This window comes from Pan troglodytes, chromosome 1, assembly GCF_028858775.2.
Source record: "Pan troglodytes isolate AG18354 chromosome 1, NHGRI_mPanTro3-v2.0_pri, whole genome shotgun sequence".
NCBI classification, from domain to species: Eukaryota; Metazoa; Chordata; class Mammalia; order Primates; family Hominidae; genus Pan; species Pan troglodytes.
Window position 1 is genome coordinate 71,011,346 of NC_072398.2, and position 24,017 is coordinate 71,035,362.

General features: G+C 42.0%; 1 long non-coding RNA gene across 1 annotated transcript; it reads right to left on the bottom strand.

Moving 5' to 3' along the window:
* Positions 1-93: 93 nt before the first annotated feature.
* Positions 94-17,977, bottom strand: LOC107969377 (uncharacterized). Its single transcript, XR_001711146.3, has 3 exons — positions 17,838-17,977; positions 738-992; positions 94-418 (listed from the first exon to the last, which is right to left on the bottom strand). It is a non-coding gene; the product is annotated as an uncharacterized LOC107969377 (long non-coding RNA).
* Positions 17,978-24,017: the final 6,040 nt, after the last annotated feature.

Genomic DNA, 24,017 nt, shown 5'->3' on the forward strand with positions numbered 1-24,017 from the left:
AGGCTTTTCTATTATTATTTAAATTTTAGTTTTCACTAGCCTGCTCATACTACATAGATTTGATAAATTTAATTTTTATTGTTCTGGCTAACCAACTCTAAAAATAATAAAAAACAGTGATCTATCACTGTGGCCAACATGGTTTACATTGGAGTATGGAACCACAGGGGAAAACAGAAACAAATAAAGCAGGATGGAATGATCAAAGGAGAGGATCAAAATCGAAACACACACCACCTATTGTTTTAGTCATTTGGGGCTGGTATGACAAAGCACCACAGACTGGATGGCTTATATACAAATGAAATTTATTTCTCGCAGTTTGGAAGGCTAGAAATCCTAGATCAGCATGCTGGCAGGGTTGCATTCTGGTGAGGGTCCTCTTCTGGATTGCAGACTGCTGTCTTCTCATTGAATCCTCACATGACAGAAAGAGGGCAAGGGAGCTCTCTGGGGTTCTTTTTATAGGGGCGCTAATTCCACTCATTAGGGCACCACCCTCATGACCTAATTAGCTCCCAAAAACACTACCATCTAATACCATCACATTGGGGGATGACATACGAATTTGTCAGGGGGAGGACACAGACATTGTCTGTTGCACCTATCATCTCTAATGAGAGTTTTCACTAATACTATGGTGAGGGGTGATTAATATTTATCAGCAGAATCCTATTGTCAGTGGCTCTTAGATTATTTGTGAAGTCAAATACCACCTTGCAGTTTAATAAACTCACCTGGAAACCTCATCCCATGTGTTATGGGAAGTTGATGCTCTCCCAAACTCCCTGAGATACTTCTGGGCTTCCCATTCTCTTGGTACCTCTGGGTTTGATTTCTGGCTTCTGCTGAATTACCATTCTTCACTCTGCAGTATCTTGCAGCTGTTCCTTTATCTTCTTTTGGCACTGACCCAGAGATGTGTTACAGCTCCTCCTCTTTGATTTCCCATCCCAAATTCATGAGAGGCAGCTGTGTGTGGTAGCCTGCTCCTGGCAATTCAAAGATAATGTTTGCCATATAGGGAGGCTACATGGCAAATATGCAAAACTCTTTAGCAGCCAATTTAAAACTGAAAACTTGATTTCCTTGTTCTATTTCCACCAACCCAAATGTAAGCTTCCTGACATTTTGCTCAGCCTCCTCTCCCACTCTGCCTCCTCCCTTACCACTTCTCTCTTCTTCCCATACCTCCCAATAATTGCTTATGCAGAATGATTTTGTGATTTTTTTTCTACTCTTGGCTCTGCAGAATATGATTTTGTGATCTTTTGATTGTTTTTTTCCCCAACCCATACAGAGCCTCACCTACCACCCCTTAGGCATCTCTCAAGATATTATTATAAATAAAGACAATTACTTACCTAAAAAGAACTCATGTACCAGTTTGCAAAAGAATAATTTCTATTTTCAACTACATTTCTATTTAGAGTGTGTATATATTTATGCTTCAGCTAACTATGTAATAAATTCAACATTGATCATTTTAATCCATGTGATTATTTCTTCTCATCTAAATATTTTGTTTTGTCATAAGATCTTAACACTTTCAGTCCAGGCACAGTGGCATATACTTGTAATCTTAGCACTTTGGGAAGCCAAGGTGGGAGAATTGCTTAAACCCAAGAGTTTGAGACTAGCCTGTGCAACATATTGAGACTCCTGTCTCTACAAAAATAAAAATAAAAATCAGCTGGGCTTGGTGGCATATGCCTACAGTCCTAGCCACTTGGGAGGCTGAGGCAGGAGGATCACTTGAGCCCAGGAGGTTGAGGCTGCAGTGAGCTATGATGGCACTGCTGTACTCCAGCCTGGGTGACAGAGCAAGACTCCACCCCTAAACAAAATAAATCAAAACAAAACACTTTTAGTTATATCTAACAATTGGTGCCTGAACCTGGTGATACTAAGCAACATGGATTGTCACCCCAGTGTTCAGGTTGGGGCAATCAAACAAAATAGTAGTTTTTAAGAATTACGTCTGAACTAGGCCTCAAAATATTCTCAACTCATTCCCTTTAAATAATACATGTATTTTATACATGTATATGTGGCCAATCTGAATGGAATACTTCTGAACAACAACAAATATTGATGGTGCCTAAACTTTTAGAATCCCAGAAATATCCTCTTTTGCAAATACCTGAATTCATTCCTTCCGGCAAATATTTGTTAAGAGGCTACTGTGGGTCAGGCACTACAGTAAACCCTGAGGACTAATGGAGAAGAAAAGAGTTGAACTCTGCTTTTGTGGCGCTTATATTCTAGAGGGAAATATGGTCAATAGGAAGGAAATAGAAAGTTACATATAGTGGTAAGTTCTATGAAGAAAGTCAACATGGTGAGTTAATAAAGAACAGGTCGGGGGCGGTGGCTCACGCCTGTAATCCCAGCACTTTGGGAGGCTGAGGTGGGCCTCTACTAAAAATACAAAAAATAAAATTAGCCGCGCATAGTGGCACGCGCCTGTAGTCCCAGCTGCTCGGGAGGCCGAGGCAGAAGAATCACTTTAACCTGGGAGGCGGAGGTTGCAGTGAGCTGAGATCGCGCCACTGCACTCTAGCCTGGGTGACAGAGTGAGACTCTGTCTCAAAAACAAACAAACAACAACAACAACAAAAAACAAGTAGTGGGTGGAGGGGAGTACTCTTGATAGGGTAGTTTCATTTGTCCTTCTTGAGCTTTGCTTGATCTGCTGAGAACTAAAAAAAAAAAAAGGAGGGGAAACCAGTTAAGATTGCATACGCATTCGTTGAATTGACTGAAAAAAGAAAAAGAGGCCATTGCAATAGTCGTGGGAAAAGATGATGGTGGCTTGGACTAGGGTTGTGGCATTTGAAGAGATATAGTCAAGATATATTTTGGAGGTAGACCCATAGTAATATTTGCTGGTGGATTATATATATGGGATGTGAAAAACAAAATCAGGGATAACTTCTATGTGTGTGGCTTGGGAGACTATATAGTTCATTTTCACACTAAGATGAAGAAGACTAGAGGAAGAACAGGTTTGAATCAGTGTTCCATTATGGACCTATAAGTTTGAAATATCTCTTGGACTTTCGAATAGAGATATTGGTTTTATGGTGAATGGTTAGGGCTGTGATATGGTTTGGTTCTGTGTCACCACCCAAATCTCATCTTGTAGCTCCCATAATTCTCACATGTTATGGGAGGGACCCTGTGGGAGATGATTGAATCATGGGGTTGGGTCTTTCCCTTGCTGTTCTTGTGGTAGTGAATGGATCTCAGGAAATCTGATGGTTTTAAAAATGGGAGTTTCTCTTCACAAGCTCTCTCGCTTTGCATGCTGCCATCCACGTAAGATGCAACTTGTTCCTCCTTGCATTCTTCCATGATTGTGAGGCCTCCCCAGCTATGTGGAAATGTAAGTCCAATAAACCTCTTTCTTTTGTAAATTGCCCAGTCTCGGGTATGTCATTATCAGCAGTATGCAAATGGACTAATGCAGGCTGAAAAGACATATTTGGAGTAGTCAGCACACAGATGTTATTTAAAGTCTTAGAATTGAAGGTGCTCTCTTAAGGAGAGACTTATACTTAGAGAAGAAGGCCCAAGACTGAGCACAGAGGCACTCCAGCATATAGAGGTCAGGTAGAAAAATAGGAGACAGAAAAAGACTGAGAAGGAGTAGACAGTGAGGCAGGATAAAGCCAAGAGAGTGTGGTGCCTTGAAAGTCAAGGAAGAGTTGGTCAGCAATTAAGTTAGGAACAGAGAGCAATTAAGTTAGAACACTATATATTGTATACCCAGAGCAAGAATCTCCCCAGTCTATAAGCTTTCTTAGCCTGAAAATACAGGTTAGAAAGGGTTTATCACATCAACATTTTCAGGAAAGATTTTGCATCCTAATTGGGTGCCTGAAGAGGCATCAGGTCAGGGCATGATCATGTGATATGGGTTTTTCCAGGCTTGTGATTGAACAGAACATGCAATGGTAGTCAGTGAACATGTGACTCTGAGCTGCCTCAATGCTGACATAAATGTGTTGGCTGATTGTTAGTAGATAATTCCAAAAGATCTCTGTAATGAGAACAAAGTGTAAAGACATGATTATAAAATTAGTATGGGAGTTTCACAATTTTCATGGTGAAAGCAGGATCATCTTTGTTAAATTGTACCCAATTCTTTTTTGCAGAAGACATTGATCATTAGGAGTAAGGAGTGGGTACCTCTTTATCATCCTTGTGGGGTCCCTGTGCGTAATTCTAGCTCCCAATTGAAAGTAGAAGCATTGGTGGTGGAAAGAAACACAACTTTTCATTTTTATGTTACTATAAACAGTAATGACATTCTAGAAACCATTCTTGTCATGGCAAGTCCTGTGCCAATGTAGGATACAGCCATTTTGATAAAGGCTGTTTTGTCATAGTCAAGTTTGCTGACACACAGCTTTGACTGTCATTTTGATGCCAAGAACATCTTGATGTGGCTGCCTTGATGTGGCTGTTTTGATATGGGAATATTTTGACTCTGCCTAAAAACAAACCAATAAACTTTTGCTTTAAAAAAGTATGTTTAAGTAATGCGCCTGAGAAATATATTTATCCACTCCCTGAGCCCCTCTCATCCTTTAGCCCCCACCAATAGAAGCCAGACTGCAGAAGTAAACAGTGGGACCCTTGAAAGGAAAAAAAAAATCACTGTAGGGGAGGGAAGAGACTGGAACAGGGGACCTGACCCAGCAACACAACCTGAAGGGAAAGAAAGATGGTTCTAGTAAAGCCTAACTGTTTTCAAACCCATCCTGACGCAGCTCCTTGAAGAAGTCATCCAACACATTCATATGACACCGAAAGGGGATTAAGGGGCTCTGCTGTAAGACAAACCCCACTGCCACTCAAGAGCTCACAGGAGCCGTGCATGACCAGGCATTTCTCTGACAAGACATGTACCATTGAATGAAGAACAGCACCACTGAGCAGAAAGATTTAAAAAGCCACAGCACTGCACACCCAAACAGTAGGCAGTAATCGCAGGCTGCCAAGTGACAGAGTTGGGGGGACGCATGGAGAAATTAGATGATTGAGTTTGGGGTTGATCTAGAGTTGACATTTTGTCATTCAGGTGTAACTAGACACTAGGATGAGGAAAGTAAAATGCCTCAGGCCTGTTGTCCCACTCACACCATTAGGGATCGAAAGTGTCCTATCTTGTTGCCCCTAGTAGTTGAAAAGAGAATATAAATTGCCTTCCTCTAAATCCTTTTCCTCTCTAATAATTCTCTCTTTAAGCAACGATAGAACTGAAACATTTACTCTGGGAAGCCAATTAAATCATTAATATGATTAATGGTATAATTTCTCCAGTACCAGGTATTCATATCACTTAAGCTCATGAAATAAAATATTAAATATTTTCAAAAGATGAATCTGTCTATTTCTGTCATCATTATCTCTTTAAATATTTGAAATGTTATTTAATTGAATTTTAAAATGTTCGTAGAGAGTATTGAATGGTACATAATAGGAAAATCTATATGGTGCGTGTGATTTGTTTCATGGGAATATTAATTTCTCTTATCTCCAAAGCCATTTACTTCATCTTCCACTGCAAGGATTTTCTGTTTTCTTTTCATTTCAGTCTGTTCTAAATACTCATTTTAATTTAGGTCAGCAAACACATATTAAATACTACTATGTACCAGTCACTTTGCTAGGTACTATAGAGAAAAAAATATAAATATGAATCAGAAATATTCCCTGCCTTCAGGAAATATATTGAGGGAGACAGGGTTGACTTTTTGCAAAATACAAAATAAATAGAGATATCATCGGGCACTTTTCTTATGCATTTAAATATCATCTGATACATTTCAGGTGTGGTAAGCTAGCAGAATCAAAATTATTTGGGACCACAATGACTGGAGCAATTAAACCCTATTTGAAGGAGGAAAAGGAAAATGACATTTAACTCTAGGAGCCTATTCTGTGATAAGCACTGTGCTAAATACTTTATGTAAATTATCTCATTTAGTCCTCCCAACAGCCCAGTTTTACAAAGGATGAAAGAATAGCTCAGTAACATTAGGTAGCTTTCCCAAGTCACACAGCTTGTTTGGTATGAAGACCAAATTCAAACCTAGCAGAAGCCATACTCTTTTCAGTCACCTCAAGGAAGGTAGTGGTATGGGTTACCGTTGAGTTAAGAGGACAATTGGCAGCTTCTGATTTAGACCGGACTGTAATGTCTGAAAGAAAGACTTTGGGTTATTAAAACTTTATGAAAAGGAGGAAAACAAATAGTAGTCATAATCAATCTAGATCCACCACTGAGCAATTGGTGGACACATGAGCACGGGGATCAAAATGGCAATTTGTACACATGAATAAAGTGTCCAAGTTGTTAATGAAAGTAACAAAAGAGAGTAATAAAAACATAATGTTTACCTTTCAAAATGACTGTACCCATCCTTTAGCTTCTTGAATCTATAATAGAAGGTTATCTTTTGTTCCAATGAGAAAAATTAATAATAATAATAACATCTATTGAACACTTACTAATGCTGGGCTTCATGCTAAATACATGTGCCATACATACATGTAGAATAGAGGTTGAGATTTACAACAAGGTTCAGCAGGTTCAAATCTTGTTTTCACCACATGTTAGTTATTACCCCCCTCCCAAGTTACTCAACCTCTCTGGACCTCAATTTCTTCATCTGAAAAGTGAGGATGTGATAAATAAACACCTGGTAAAAGTTAGCGATTACGCAGATGGAATATGTTTAACCACTGCCCCAGTTAGAAAGGGAGTTTTCTTAGTACACTGGCCCATCAATAAGTCCAGGCTTTCTTCTTTTGTGCTGTCTGCAAGTTAGGGGTCATGCACATAGGGTAAGCAGGCCCAAGCAAAGTCTCAGAGCATGGTGGCCATCACTCCTGCTGGAAGATCCTTGTGTGATGAGAGGATGTCTGTTGTAGAAGAGACACCCTCCACTAATGCCAAAGGCAAGTTGAGAGCCACAGGTGCCGAACAAAACTCAGGGAAGTCAGGCAGACTGCTCCCACTTGTGCCTGGCTGCTCCAACAATACCCATCATGGTATCTGTGACAGCCAGCCTCTGAAATAATTCCCAATGATCACCATCTCCTAGTATTCTCATTCTCATACAAACCCCTTCCATATTGTACCGGAGATGGTTATATAATAAGACAGAAGAATGTGGCAGAAATGATGGTATGACATCTAAGATTAAGTAATAAAAGATACTGTTGCTTCCATCTGGTTCTCTTTCTCTTTTCTCTCCTTGTCTTTCCTCTCCTCTTCTCTCTCTTAGATCACTGACTATAAGGAAAGTCAGATACTATGTCTTGAACATCCCTATGGAGAGGCCCATGCGGTGAGAAATAGAAGCCTCCTGCTAATAGCCATGTAAGTGAGCTTGAAGTAGGTCCTACAGTTCCAATCAAGCCTGTAGATGACTGCAACCCAGCTAGTGGCTTGACTGCAATCTCATGAGAGGCTCAGAGCCACAAATACTCAGTTAAGCCCCTTTTTGACTCCTGACCCCTGAAACTGTGATATAGTAAATGTTTGTTTTCTTTGACTACTAAGGTTTGGGGTAAATTGTTACAGAGCAATAGATAACTAATAGAATGTCCCCTTTGCTGAGCTGTCCCTCATTCTTACAGGCTTGGTTCTGATTAAGTCTGGACTTCTCTCCAGTGACTCAGACACACACACACGTACACACACACACACACACACAATTCTCTCAGCTTCTTTCTTTTCTCTCCAGAAAGGAGGGAGTCTTTTCTACTCTTCAGGGACCATCAGTTGTCTCAGAGACAATTCCTCCCTTGCTAATGGCTTAAAGTATATCCCCTGATATCCTTTTCTTAATTGGTTTAGGGGTTCTCAAATTAGGAAGACTCCTTTTGCTTTTTTTTTTCTCTCACCAGTTTCACAACCTGCTCTGCCCCATTTTACTTCAAAGAATATACCACAAAGAACAGTTCCAGAAAGAGAATTAGTTAATAACTTAAAAGTTAATATATCAAAAAATATTATTACACCAAATATGTCATCTCCTTTAACAACCCTATGAGGTAAGTGTTCTTATCATGCCCATTTTACAGGTAAACAGTTACCTTGCTTTTGATCACATGGATGGTAGGTGGCCCAACCAGGATGACCACCCTCAGGGTGACCACCTCCAGAGTCTGTGCTTTTAACTATCAAGTAATTCTACCTCCGTATACTAGTTATACCGATGTAGTGACTATAGAATCTAAAGAAAAAATGATAGGCCAGGCGCGGTGACTCACGCCTGTAATTCCAGCACTTTGGGAGGCCGAGGCGAGCAGATCATGAGGTCAGGAGATCGAGACCATCCTGGCTAACACGGTGAAACCCCGTCTCTCTAAAAATACAAAAAATTAGCCAGGCATGGTGGCATGATCTGTAGTCCCAGTTACTCGGGAGACTGAGGCAGGAAAATCACTTGAACCTGGGAGGCGGAGAGTGCAGTGAGCTGAGATCGCGCCACTGCACTCCAGCCTGAGTGACAGAACAAGACTCTGTCTCAAAAAAAAAAAAAAAAAGTAAAGAAAGAAACGATGATGTTTGTGGAGTCTGCATATTTACTGTAAATATATCACTTATAATGAATCATTAATTAATATTAATTTCAAGAAATGTTTTTTAGGCTATATCCCAACAAACAGCTGACATGTCTTCATATGTTTCAAACTTAGTTGTGGAGTAGGATAAAGTGCTTTCCCAGGCAAGATTCTGGGCCTCATACAGAGCAGGGAATTTGTCTGAAAGTCTATGTCACAGTGAAGGCAGTCCTCCTACTTTACTCCAGACCCAGCTGGGCCCCTTGTAACATGTTCCCTTTCTTTCTCCAAAGCAGCATTCTCCCGTCTTCTCTATTCTCCAGAAATCTTCAACCATCCCTCCCACCCACAAACATCAATCATGTCCCCATCACTCTAATGACTCAACACCCACTGAGAGGGGAAATACAAGCCAACCAACGATAACCACTTCAACTTCCCACCACATGCTAAAGCCTGGCCTCCCACCAGACTATGGAAGCATTCCTCTTTTCTGCAGCTAAGGCCCCTGCCTGTTCTTTGGATCTTAAACTCTTACTTTCTCAGGAATCTTGCCCTGTTGATTTCTCCCTCTCTCTTCCTTCTCCACCTTTCCCTCTCCTATGATATTATTTCAATATTTAAAATGCTCAAATCTTTGCTTAGTAAATGCAAGACAAACAAAAACTCTCCCATGGCCTCTGCTCTTTCTCTCTTCCCCTTTTCAGCCAGTTTTCAGAAACTGTCTACACTTGGCGTCACTACTTTCCTACTTCCCACTCACTCCTCACCCCCACCACATTTCAGCTTATGCCATCAACACTTCTCTCAATCTGCTATCACCAAGGGCACCGATAAACTCCCTTTGCAAAATCCCAGGGACACTGTTTACTCCATTTATTTCTTCACCTCTCAATGTTTGACACTACTGTTTACCATCTCTTGAGCTGCTCTCTTTGCTTGGCTGGATTTTCTTTCTACCTCTCTGGCTATGCTTTTTTTTGTGTGCTTCTCTTCCACTGGCCATCTTTTCCCCTTGGTGTTCTGTACTGGGGCATCTTCATTTCTCAATCTACACACTTTCCCTGAGTGGGATTATCTATTCCTTTGGCCTAAATTACCATCTATTTGCCTGTGACTCCCCTATTTATAATTCTGGCCTAGATCTCCCTTATGAGCTTACATACCTCAGATATGTACATACCTAAAATATGTACATATCGACCTACCTCCTGGACATTTCCACTTAGATATGGGGCCCCCAACCCCTGGGCCTTGGACTGGTACTGGTTTGTGGCCTGTTAGGAACTGGGGCGCACAGCAGGAGGTGAGCAGCACCATGAGCCCCTGTTACTGCCTGAGCTCCACCTTCTGTCAGATTAGTGAGGAAATTAGATTCTCATAGGAGCATCCACCCTATTGTGAACTGCACATGCGAAGGCTGCACACTCTTTATGAGAATCTAACTAATGTGTGATGATGTGAGGTGGAACAGTTTCATCCGGAAACCATCCCTCCACCCCACCAACGAAACTGGTCCCTGGTGCCAAAAAAGTTGGGGATGTCCTATAGGCGCTTCAAACTCACTTGCTCCAAATTCACCTGCTTTTGCCTCCTAACTTGCTCTTTCTCTTGGGTTTCCATACAACCAGTTGCCTACGTCTAAAATGTGGGTGTCCTTCCTAAATTATTCTCCCTCATATGTGCCCCATTCCTTTTGGGTTTTTTTTGAAATAGGGTCTCTCTGTCACTTAGGGTGGAGTGCAGTGGCATAATCATGGCTCACTGCAGTCTTGACTTCCTGGGCTCACATGATCCTCCCACCTCAGCCTCCAGAGTACCTGGGACTATGAGTGTATGCCACTACCCCCAACTAATTTTCAATTTTTTTTTTTTTTTAGGCGATGGGGTCTCTTGCTACGTTGCCCCAGCTGGTCTGAAACTCCTGGCCTCAGGTGATCCTTCCACCTCGGCCTCCCAAAGTGCTGGAATTACAGGTGTGAGCCACCACCCCATTTCTAATCAAGTTTGACAATAATATCTCTTAAATATACCTGGAATCCATCCACTATTTCCATGTTTACTACCACTGTCCAGACCAAGTCCCCATCTCCTCTAACCAGAATTACTACAGGCATCTCCCAACTGATCTTGCCTCCAGTCTTGTCCTTCCCGAATTCATTTTCCATCCTGCAGCCAGAGTGATCTTTTCTTGAGATAGGGTCTTGCTCTGTCATCCAGGCTGAATGCAGTGGTGTGATCATGGCTTACTGCATGCCATGATCCCAGAGTCAAACAATCCTCTCACCTCAGCTCCTGAGTAGCTGGAACTACAGGTGCACAACATCACACTTGGCTAATTTTTAACTTTTATTTTTTGCAGAGACAGGGTCTTGTTATGTTGCCCAGGCTGGTGTCGAACTCTTGGGCTCAAATGGTCCTCCTGCCTTGGCCTCCCGAAATGCTGGGATTACAAGCATGAGCCACTGCATCTGGCCCAGAATGATCTTTATAAAGTGAAAATCCTTCAGGATGGAGCTCTGATTTCCTGGTGTGGCATGTGTGGCCTCTCATGACCCAGCCATCTTTTAGCAGGCTCTCCTTTGTTCCCTTCCCACTCCAGCCTTCTATCCAGCCTTAATGAACTGATTCTGGATTTTCTGCTAGAAAGCTGTCCTTAGTCTCCATAAGATAAAGTCTTGCTAACTTTTCCTCTGGGGTACCTGCTCTTCTCTATCAATCTCTATATTGTCTATGTTTCTACCTACTGTGGATGAAGTTAAAGTACTTTCTCAGCCACGCTCTTGAGTCTCACACAAAACAGGCAATTTGTCTAAAAATGTACGTCTTGATGGTGGGTACCTTAGGTCAATATATCTCTTAAATGTTTCCTGCTTTTCTACCCCTCCTTCTATCATAGTTCATATTTTTCTTCTCTCTTTAAGCTACAAGGCATGTGAGGCCGTGGCAATCAAATATAGCAGGTCCTCAAATAACATTGTTTCATTCAACATCATTCATTATAATGTTGATGAGAAAAATAATTGATTCCCAGACAAGGTCACTGTCTGTGTGGAGTGTGCATGCTCTCCCATGTCTTCCTGAGTTTCTCCGGGTACTCCAGTTTCCTGCCACATCCCAAAAATGTGCATGCTAGGTGAACTGGCATGTCAAAATGGTCCTGGTGTGAGTGAGCACAGGTGTGGGTGTGAGAGCACCCTGACATGGAATGGAGTCCCGTCCAGGGTGGCTTTGACTTTGCCCCTGAGCTGCTGGAACAGGCCCTGACCATCCACCACCCTGAACTGGAATAAGCAGGTTGCAAAATGAATGAATACAAATTACTGCAAAAAAATAAATATTCAGTCAGGCGCAATCGCTCATGTCTGTAATCCCAGCACTTTGAGAAGCCAAGGCAGGAGGATTGCTTGAAGCCAGGAGTTAGAGAAATGCCTGGCCAACAAAGCAAGACCCCGTCTCTGTAAAAAACAAACAAACAAACAAGAAAACCTAGCGAGGTGCTGTGGCATGCACCTGTAGTCCCAGCTACCTGGGAGGGTGAAGCGGGAGGATCACTTGAGCTCAGGAGTTCAAGGTTGCAGTGAGCTATGATCACATCACTGCACTCTAGCCTGGGCAATAGAATGAGACCCAATAAATAAATAAATAATCTTAAGCTCAACAATAATCATACAAATGCATGATAATAAAGGAGGTGGTAGGAAAGTACTCAGTGAGCCCAATATATTCATTTTGGTTTGTGTTTGACCTTTGTGGTTGAGAGAGGTGCTCCTTCTAATTTTTGCTTTGAAAACATTTATTCCCTGATTTAACCCGCCACCACAATGACTGCTGTCACTCACTGGCTCACCAAAAATTGAGTTAGTAAGTCACTTATTGTTTTTATTTCTCTTTCTTTAATGTACGTATAGTTCACATTTATTTCAATCTTTAATATTAGAAGTGTTTGGGGGTCCTTAGTTAGAAGTTTGGTGAGGTTTGTGACCAGAAATGTGCCTTAGGAGGTTAACTCTTGTTTGTATCAATTAGCCTACAGTAAAATTGGTTTTGTTATATATCATTTTGCTTAAAGTTGCAGTTTCCAAGAACCTGCCAATGATGGTATGTGAGGACTTACTGTACAATTGGTTAAGAATTCAGGCTCTAGAATAAGATTGCCTGGCTTCAAATCCAAGATCTACAACATCCTGTTACTGTGATCTTAGACAACTTGCAAATTTGAGCCTCAGTTTTCTCATCTGCAAAATGGAGATTATATTGGTGCCTATCTCATAGGCTTGTTGTGAGGATTCAATGAGAAAAGGTAAGTAAAGCATTTAGAATGGTGCCTTGAATGTAGCAAATATTCAATAAGTCTTGGCTGTTATTAATTTTTTTTGTTGTTTGTTTGTTTTTTGAGGCAGGGTCTTGCTCTGTAGCCCAGGCTGGAATGCAGTGATGCAATCATGTCTCACTGCAGCCTTGACTTTCTGGGCTTAAATGATCCTCCTGCTTCAGTCTCCTGAGTAGCTGGGACTACAGGCATGCACCACCATGCCCTGCTAATTTTTTTTTAGTTTTTTGTAAAGACAGGGTCTCCCTATGTTGCCCAGGCTGGTCTCAAATTCCTGGGCTCAATCTGTCCTCCCACTCAGTCTCCCAAAGTGCTGAGATTACAGGCTTGAGCCACCATGCCCAGCATGCTGTTATTACTTCTAAAGTCAGATACTGTAGCATTTATCCCCATATGGTTATTTACTCATTATTTATAAAATCAATGTGTCTTAAACCAAAATTCTTAACATTAACCCAAAGGTGAATATTAAATCTATTACACTAAGCACCTTGCATAAAAATTACACCACCTTGGTTGCTGGTCACTTGGAGCTTTTGGAAAATGAGGTCATTCTATTTCTACCCAAGCACTCAGGGAATTATATTCCCTTGAGGAAGGAGGTCTGAATCAAACAGGACACCTCAAGGTTCCCGAAGCCGTCATGACTGAGGTAATGTCTTCTTTATATAAACTGGCAGGTTTATATATTTCTTTATATAAACATGACTGTTAAAAGCAAGTAAACATCAAGATAACTGTTTTAACTTGTTTTCCAGTAATTTAAGAGGACTGGGCCCTCGGTTCTTCCAGTGTCACAGACACCTGCAATCTCACACATCCTGCCCCAGGACAGGGATAAGTTCTGCAGGTGCTTTCCTTTTCCAGAGTTACAGAAGCCAGACCTTAGTTCAAGTTTCACAAGCTTGGGATTTAAAAGTCAAGTTTTAATAATAGAAGTAGTGCCTCTAGATGCTTAGTTTGTTTGGTCCGGGGAGAGAAAGAAACAGAATAGAATTGTATAACAGCGTTGGATTTGTTTCCAAGGACACAATGTAAGAGGGAACTGAGGTGACTTAAGAGAAGTTTCAGAGTAGGAGGAAAAGCTGGAACAGGCATATTTATAGCACCAACCTGCCATATATATATATATGTAAATAAATAAATGTGCATCCTACTCTTATTACTGCTTGTCTTCCTTATTGGCCTCCTTCCTCTTGTAGGTTTAGACAGACACCGACACAGTATTTCCGTCTTCACAAAGAAAGGCTGGCATCTAGGGAAATGACCTTGATAGACAACTATAAACACAATATTAATCAGAGCAATTTGCTCTTCATTGTGCCCCCTTCCCAATATCCCAAAGCAACCCCAGAAGAGAGGCCAAAAAAAAAAAAGAAAAAGCACAATCGCTGGCCATCTAATGAGTGTGCAAATAAAGGTAAAATATTCCAACATGGTCCGAAAATGACCCAAGTCCTGCCTCCAAAGAAAGAGATTTTTAAAGATCGGCTAAATCCTAACAGATTTTACGGCAGCACCTCTGTGCCAAATGGTTTCTGTCTTGGTATCATAGAACAAGGTGTTAAGGAAGATAAAGTCAGGGATTTAATCCACATATAACTAGACACCTTTACTCTTTGTAAATAGTGACACAACCTTTACTCCTAGGACAGCTGTCTTGCAAAGAGCTGTGCTCCAGAGAGTCTGGGGCAGAAAGGGAAAATGAAAAATGAGTACCAGCCTATTGTCAGTAATGGGAAAAGAAAGTACCAACTCACAATCACAGCCTATTGGCAATAAGAGTGGCACATTACATTACTTTGTCCTATACTCTCATTGGACCTGAGCATTATTTTTCAGGTCAACTGAATACTTGATTTCAAAAAGACCAGTATTCTAAATGTTGCCCAAATAAATGTCCTCAAATAGATGTTCCTGCCAGTGTAAAAAATATTTTCTGCTTGAAGGTTGAACACGGAAATGGGAGCCCCTTGTTGCTGCTTGCATAAGAGCCTCTGTGGACAATTTAGCTGCTGTTTTACAAGTCAAAGCTGGCCTTTCACAGGCAGCATTGGTGCCTCCATGTGAGACTGGAAAATTGAGCTGCTCTTTCTCTGCCTCTAGTGACCTGCTGAGTAATAAAGGTTTGTGGAGTTGCTTTGTTTCTTTCTCTTTTTTGTTGTTTTAAAATCAGAGCTAAGCTGACAGTCTTCATGAGGATGGTGGGGAGGGCAAGGGCAAGTTAAAATCCACCTCCAGCTCCCCGGGGAAGGAAGAAGCTGAGAGGCTCATTCCTGTCAGCAGGTGTGAGTCAGACACACAGGGAGCAGCAAAATTGAGTAAGAAGGTGCCATTTTGTCGTCAATGTTCCCACCACCACCGCACAGAAATAAATAGTTTGAGAAAATGATCCCGCATGAAAGAAAGATCTGGTTAGGAGTCAGACAGAATAGAAAGTCCCCATGGAATGCTGCTTCATTACACAATCCTTCCTTTCACTGAGGGATTCCAACTTTTGGTGGAACCAATTTGACAAGCAAGGGCTGACAGCCTGGGAACTAGAAAAGCTGGCCTCCAAAGTGATTAGTCACTTTGAAGCTCAGTCCTACCATTGTATTGTTAGTTGGTATAAGAAGAACTCGGTTAGCCTCAAGTCTCAGTTTTTAAATCTGGAAACTGGGATCAGTAATCTTCACCAACAGATGAATGTTTCTAAGTAATGCTTGGGTTGGAGACACCATCATTCCCCTTTTTAACTATTCCCCCAAATCTTCCTGGAGACACTGTTTTTCTCTTCCTGTGTATTTTACACTGAAGGTTTGCCTTTCCCACTCTGCTCACTGCTGGAGGGATGGTGAATGGCTTGATGTTTAGATAGCCCACACTAGGTTAGCTTCAAAGGAACCTAAATACACTCAGGACAGAATTGTCCCATAAATGGCTATGAATATTACCAATGTCATATTGGAAGAGACTGGAAATTAATCTGGCAGCTTTCTTCTATTATTCATCATTTTTGTATGCTTCAGCTTTAACTGTTTAGTAAGTTATGCATAGTTCATTTGGAAGATATTTTGAAAGGAGGACCTAAAGTATAGTTAATCCCAGAGAGTGGGAGGGTTATCTATAATTCCTTTCACTTGTTTCATTACAAAGTCCAGAATTTTAAACACAGAACTCCACCAACTATTATTTTACAATTTAGCAGCTCTCCATTGAATATATATTTTTGGACCCCTACTCCAGACTTACTAAAGAAGAATCTTTTGGGATCTTGGGCAAGTATAATTGTGAAAGTGTCCCACATGATTCTGATCAACACACTTGGATAAGAACCATAGATAAGTTACTTGGATCAAATGCACCCCAAGTGACCCTGGTGCACCCTTCCCTTTCTCCACTGATGCTTTTTCCTTCCTCTCGGTTGCTCAGGCCAAAAGCTTTGCAGTTGTCCTTGATTTAACTCTTATTCTCGCATTCCACATCTAATCTATCAGCAAATCTTGCTGGCTCTACTTTCAAAATATATCCTGAAAAAAATATATATGTTTATATACCTAGGATTAATCACTTTTGCTGATACACTATCCCAGTCTATTTTCTACAAGGCAGCCAGTATGGTTCTGTAAAAATTTAAATGAGATCCCTTCATTCCTTTGCTCAAAAAATCTCCCATGATTCCCTCTTTTGCTCAGAGTCAAAGGCAAAGTCCTTACCATGGCACACGGGGCTCTGCTGAGCTGGAGTCTGTCACCTCTCTCCACTCTTTTCCTATGCTCTCCTACTCCAACCATAGCAGCCTCCTTGTTGCTCTAAGCACATTTTCATCTCAAGTCCTTTGCATTGGCTCTTCTCTCGTTTGGAAAAGTTCTTCTCCACAGATGTCTACATGGCGAACTCCATCACTTCACTCATTCATTCGTTCATTCGTTTATTAGAAACAGGCTCTTGCTACGTTACCCAGACTGGTCTTGAACTCCCGGCCTCAAGTGATCCTCCCACTTCTGTCTCCTGAGTTGCTGCAATTACAGGTGCAAGCCACTGCACCCAGCTTTCCATCACTTCCATCAAGTCTTTTTCAACTGTCACCTCAATGACCACCTCATGGTTACCCTGACCACCCTAATTGAATTGCAACCTGCCTCCTTCACCACAACTCTCCCAATTGCCCTTATTTTGATCTATGTTTCCCCCGAAAGCACTTGTCAGCTTGTAATATATTATATAACCTACTTATTTTTCTTTATTTTATCTTCCTCAGCTAGACTGTAAGCCCCACAAGGGCAGGAATCTGTGTTTGTTTCATCCACGAATATATCTGAAGCACCCAGAACACTACCTAGCATGTGGTCAGTGCTCAATAAATATTTGTAGTATTTGATACATAAAGATTTTTAAATCCAGAGAGAGCAAACCAGGTAAGTGACACGCCTTACAGAATGCTGCCTCAACATGTTTGCTCCTAATTGGGTTTGCTACTATGGGGACAATCATAGCTTATATATTTTAAGACCTTTGTGGTGCTATATCTTACAAATGCCATAAAATATGCTACTCCTGTTTTGGAAGTCAAGAACTGAGAGTTGTTGAACTACTTCTACATGAACAGCCCACAGCCAAATCTATATAGTTGCTGGAAATTTCACTTTAGCAGCACACCTGCATGTTTGGGGTGAAATAGAATAAGGCATTAGTCCTGTGACCTCCAGTCTGTGCCAGGTCAGTGGGAGTTAAAAGCCAAATTGTTGGAGTGTCCTTTTCTGAAGTGAGTTAGTACCGGAAACTCAAATGCCAAAAAAGAGAGACAGAAAGAGAGAGGGAGGGAGGGAGAGATTATACTTCACATATCTATTTTTATGTTATTGGGCTTCATCACAATCTCCCCCTAAAACGGTTGACCCAGCAGGACAGAGAGATCTCAGCAGCCCTCACTTACCCCTGGTGAAAACCACGGTCTCGGAAAGCCCTCCGCCTTCCCCCCTCACAGGACAATGCTCTTAATTAGCTTCACCATATTTCCCAGAGAACAAAAGCTCCCCACCCCTTACAGGAAAAGCTTTTGCAGGAGATATCTCACTGGGGAAGCGCCAGGCGCACAACAGGGAGAGGAGAACATACAGGCTGTTCTGAGCTCTGCAAAGAGACACAAACTCTGGATTCTCTAGGGAGTCTCAGAGGTTAGCCCAGCACATTTTTTCTCCACGTGACAAGCACGTGCTTCATATACCCTGAGGTGGCCAACTTCAGAGGGCCCCTTTCCTCCTCTCTCTCCTTCAGTCACTAGCTGGGGGGCTGGGGTTAGAAACCTTGGGGGTGGCAAAATAAGCTGGAATAATCTTTAGAATTGAGTATCTGAGAAGCAGTAGGAGAGGAACAGGGAGTTTATTTCAGGTGACAGACACAGAGCAGGCCCCTATTTTTTTTCCCTGAGACTAATAATATTTCTGGAATGAGGATGCTTGAATCATATGTCGCTTCATACCACTGTGTGGGAAGTCTCAGTTATGAGCCCAACAATCAAAGACATGGTGGTGCTTTGAAGACTTGGTGGGGGGCCTTGCAAAGGCGTCTAGAAGCATGCTGGGGGGAGGCATGTGGGGGGGGGGGCAATGTGATTGCAAGCAAAAAGGGCAATTAAGGAAGAAAAAGACTGCCTCACCTTGGCCTGTTTGGGGCCAAAGAAGATGGGGCTGAAAAATCTTCTCTCAACAGTTTTGTTCCTCCCATTAAACGTGTTTTTTGAAAAACAGAGGAAAAAAAATCTTGCTTAAATGCCTCTTCCTGAGTAAGTTCACTGTCAGGAAAGGAAAATCCAAACGCTCGAATATTCTATTTTTGTGTCCAGAGGCTCCAGCCCCTGCACACAGACTCTTCCTCACTCTGAAGGAAAGGAAACTGGGCGGGAGACCTCCCTGTCACAGAGGCCGGAATTGAGGAACCTGTGTCCCTCCAAGGCCTGTTCTCCATACATTCGGCTTCCATTTTAGGAAATGAGGATATAGTGCAGGCTGCTTTGGGATTGGCCTGAGGGTGGAGTTAGTGGTTTAAAAAAAAAAAGTGCTCCTTTGACTATTCTCCAGGCAAGCAGCAAGCGCGGAACTAGACTTTAATTAAATTGGGAGGTTTAAATGGCTGCATTAGTATTACACTTCCTCTGGTCATTAAAGTTTACTGCCATCACCTGCTTCTCAGCTAACATGTAGATAAGGACGAGAGGCCTGATTAAGAGTTTTACATTTTGATGTGTGAGCAAAGTGAAAGCTGTCAGTCAGTCATAGCAGTAATAAAACAGCAGTTACCTAGGAAGATAAAGCCCCTCTTCGTACGTTCCACATTAATTTTGTGCACTGATCCATACGTTTGTCTGTAGTTTCCCCCTCTGCATTGCCTTTATTTAATTAATTTTTAAAATGGACACATAATAATTGTGTATGTTTATAGGATACATAGGAATGCTGCAATACATATAATGTATAGTGATCAGATCAGGATAATTAGCATCTCCATCATCTCAAATATTTATCACTTCTTTGTGTTGGGAACATTCAATAGGCACTGCCTTTAAATGATGGTAAGTGCTAAGGGTGTCCAACCTGGGAACTGGGGTTTGGACCACCACTCTTCCTCTCAATCCAGTGTGGCTCTTCCTCCTTCTGCACTTTACTAGAGATGGCCCTTTTCAAGGACTGTAAGGGACACAGAGAAGGGCAGTCCAGCTTGTGATAGTCACATTTTTAAGCTATTCCTGCTTCCTCTGCCATCCAGCATGGGAAGCAGACCTTAAAAACAGACCTCAGTTTGAAAAGATTTCAAGGGAAGCTGGTAAATGGGGATGGAGGAAGGAAACCGGAAAGGTCCAGTTAAAGAGAGACTGATTCCTATGGCTTTGCTTGTTTATTACTACTCCAAGGTAGCACTGACCCTGGCATAGACAGGTCCTCCTAAAATGCAGATCTCATTAGGGAACCACCATTCCCCTGCCCTTAACCCTTCAGTGGTTCCCCAGTGCCCGGAGGATGATGTCTAGGTAGCCCAGTTATGATTTACAAGACTCTTCATGAGCTGGCCCCAGTCTACCGTGAGCTCTCCATGCTGTTCAGCACACCCCCACTACCACGGGCCAGCCCTACTGCCTTTCTTTCAGTTCCTCAAATATACTGTTTCTTCTCTCCCCCAGCCTTCAAACATGCTCTTTCTCCCTCTGCTCCTAACTCATCCTTCCTTTCATTGGACATTTCTACCCCAGGGAAGCCTTCTGTTACCACCCTGGCTCTGGATTAGGCTTCTCTCCTGTGAACATCCACAAACCTCCTGCTTTACCTACCACGTAACACACTGCTCTGGAATCATTGTGCTTGCTGGCCTGTCTCTCCAGCTGAACTGTAAACACATGAGGGCAGCACTAAGCGTTTGCCTTGTCCAGTGTTGTACTCCCAGTGGCTGGCACACAGTAGTGCTCTGCAAGTATTTGTTGAATAAATGGCTACTGTGCAATATGACAATTGAAAGCCCAGTGGTACTTCCCAGATTTACATTCGACATGTTTATTTTAGTTAAGTCACTGCTAAGACACAGGAAGGGCCCTGAATTAGACATGTGTTGTAATTAGGCTGCCCTGACCTCCTCTTCTCCCTTTCACTTTATTCCAAGGCCCTCTCTCATCCCACCTTTTCCATGATGCCTTCTCAGAGATCCTGGTTTGCAGTCATCCGAGTCAGCTTAGGGGCCACTCCCTGTGTGTACATTTACTGGCAAACATCTGCGTCAGATTTTGTAATTAAAAAAATTTTTTTTTACTGTTCATTTGAAAATTACTATTAATTATAATTGCTTTTAAATGATTTTACAATTTTGTCTTATCTTTCCCAGGTTTTTCTTGATAGTAGGAAGGATGTTTTCTTTTATTAATCCTGTTGATACCTAATGCTTTTGCAGTACACAATTTGTGTTTAATGAATACACACGAGATAACTTAAACCCTAATTTTTCTTTAGAAATTGAATTTATTATAGTGCCATTGTGGAAATGAATACTAGATCTGTTTGGTGATGTGGCAACTGCACTAAGTTTCTTAAAGGAAACTGTGGTTCCAGGATGGGCTTGGAAGCTGTAGCCCAGAACTATGTGGGCGCCGCATCCCTGGTGGGTTGGCAGGAACAGGAAGCCCACAGCCAGAAAAAACATTGTTCCATGGTGCCCTCTAGTGAGCCAAGGCACCACCAGGTCAGAAGTCAGGGCCAGAGGCCCTCGAACCTCGGCAGGAAGCAGGATCATCCGGGGAGCCTGACAAAACTGTAGATGTCAGTGCTCCTTCCCAGAATGCCAAGCCAGCAGGGAGATCAAGCCCTTCAATCAGCATCTTCAGGGATCTGATGCACACAGTCCTCAGATCACACTTTGTGAAGTACTGAGTAGGTGATGCTCATCAGAAAAAAACTCTCCAGATACGTAATCTGAGAACACCCACGCCCATTCTTCTGCTCCTAGGGATGGATCACTGACTTCTTGCTTACTACTCAAGGATGGATTTGGATGAGAAAGACAGAGAGAGGAGAGAGAGAGAGAGGGAAGAAACAGTGTCTACATCTCTGGTATGAATCCAGTACACACAAGAATATTGAGCAGCAAAAAATGGATGGAAACACTGAGCGAATGTTTTAGGGAGGATTGTGTCACCCTCTTTTGATACCTATCTCCAATCCAATAAAGCACTAATGAAGAGCGCTATTTTCCTCATTTTGTACCCTTCCTGGCAACAAGGGTGGGGAGGTGCCTGGTTTTTATCAAGCAAACAATCCATGGCCACCACTATGTCAGACTTTTAAAGTATATCATCTCTAGAAGTCCCTGGAATCATAGAGAGTGAGGCATTCTTTGTACCATACAGAGGGAAGGATTGCTGGACAACTGGTTCAAGCATAGGCAACAGAGAGAATTCACTTTCATGTGTCTGTATTTATGTTCTGTTAACAAACTCACTGTAAAGATAAATACGGTAACAACTGCATCACTTTCTCATTCATAAAAAGGGCCAATTCATGACCAGAAACCCAATAGACAGTGTTCATCAATGACAAAAAAAAAAAAAACCACTTCAAATCCCCACCAGTACTTTTCTTCCTTCCTCTTGAAAATTTTATTATTATTATTATTATTTATTTATTTATTTATTTATTTATTTATTTTTGAGACAGAGTCTCGCTCTGTTGCCCAGGCTGGAGTGCAGTGGCACAATCTCAGCTCACTGAAGCCTCTACCTCCCGGATTTAAGCGATTCTTGTGCCTCAGCCTCTTGAGTAGCTGGGATTACAGGCATGTACCATCACATCCACCTAATTTTTGTATTTTTAGTAGAGATGGGGTTTCACCATGTTGGTCAGGCTGCTCTCTAACTTCTGGCCTCAGGTGATCTGCCTGCCTCGGCCTCCCAAAGTACTGGGATTGCAGGGGTAAGCCATCACGCCCGGCCTCCCTCTTGATAATTTTAAATGAAGGCTGCCGCTTTACTAAGGGGCTGTTCATGAACTGTTTGTTGAACCTTGCGAGGTGATAAATTACTCTGATGTGAAGTCTCCTACTCAAGTGTAAGTCTTTTATGTACTTGTTCGTGTGTTAATTTTACCTAATGAATTCATTTAAATGGCAAAACTACATTTATTGAGTGTCTACTATATGTCTGGACACTGTGTTGGGCTCAAGAAGTATAAAGGAGCACTGGGTAAGGCTGACTGCCTATATAGGGGTCAGCATCTAGAGGGGACATTATCTGATGCAATGTGATGGGTACTCTACCAGAAATATGAACCCATGGCTAGGATAGCACAGGACAATTATTACCTCTCTCCATGGGAACCAGCTGAATAGAGAAATGCTATCACAGACACACTCTAATATTCTAATACTTGATGAACGTTGGAATTTTCATGGGGATTAGTTAAGACCACATCATTAATTTTCAAATGTTTTAAGACAAAAGAGTTATCAAATCTCTGTTCTCACAAATAATGTTTTTTTAAGCTCCTCCATTCCCCGTGACTGTAGCTTTGAAACAAACTATGAGGTGCTGGGCTGATGCCATCTGATTTCAGTCTTGCTTATTTGCTTGTCCGGAAAACTTTAAGCATAGACTCACAGAGCCCTTAATGAGAAAGCTCATTAAAAAGCCGTCTGAAATGGTGAAACAAATTACATGCACAACACAGCCCACTCTTTTCCTCTTCATTTCCTTCTTTCCCTCCCAGCCTGCAGCATTATAAACGACAAGGTGAAGTGAATCATCAGGTCAAAAAAAGGCACTGCCGAATGGGTCTATCCGTACCTCGTCGCTTTGATGACATTTCTCTTGCTTCACTGCAGCACTAAAATGTTGCCCAAACAGCAGGAGGGCCCTGCACAAGTAATGATGGCCTTGGTTAAAGCCTTTGATTGTGTGTATTTGGGTGGAACTTTAACTTGTAATTGCCGAATGCACACACTGTCTGATTTCAGAGCCTCTCCCTGGAAGGCTTGTTTATTCCTGGTAAAGGCAAAATTTCCTTCTTTCCAGGTGTATCTTTGACCACTTTATGAAGGTTTCTTCAGGAGTATTACTTCAGAATGGTAGAGATCATATTCAGGGCAGGCCTGGCTACAAGGCATCTTATTAAAACACTCTCCACCCCTGGGGTGGAGAAACCTGAGGGAAATCGGGAGTTTCAGGAGCTAGGATATGTTTCCTGCCTCCTAGCTTAACAGGAAGTGATGGTGACGGCTGTCCACTGGGAGGAAGAGAGGGGAGGTGGGTGTTTTTTTTTTTTTCTTCTTTTATCCTGGGGTATGCAAAAGGAAGGCTACAGATGCCAAACAATCCTTCCACACCTGGTAGCTGGGGCAATATTTGTGGGGAAAAGGAAATCCTTCCCTCCATCTTGCTCCTTAATTTATAGAATTCACTGGGGTTGAGGCACTTATAATTAAATACTTGCAACACTGCTTTTTTTCTCTGCTGAGGTAGAGAGACTACCACCTTTAAAGTCAGAAGACTGGGGTTTAGGCCCTGACTTTTTATTGATTGCTCTTGGTTTGACTCTTAAGAATTCACCAAACACTTGTAAATCTGTGTCTACCATATGCCAGG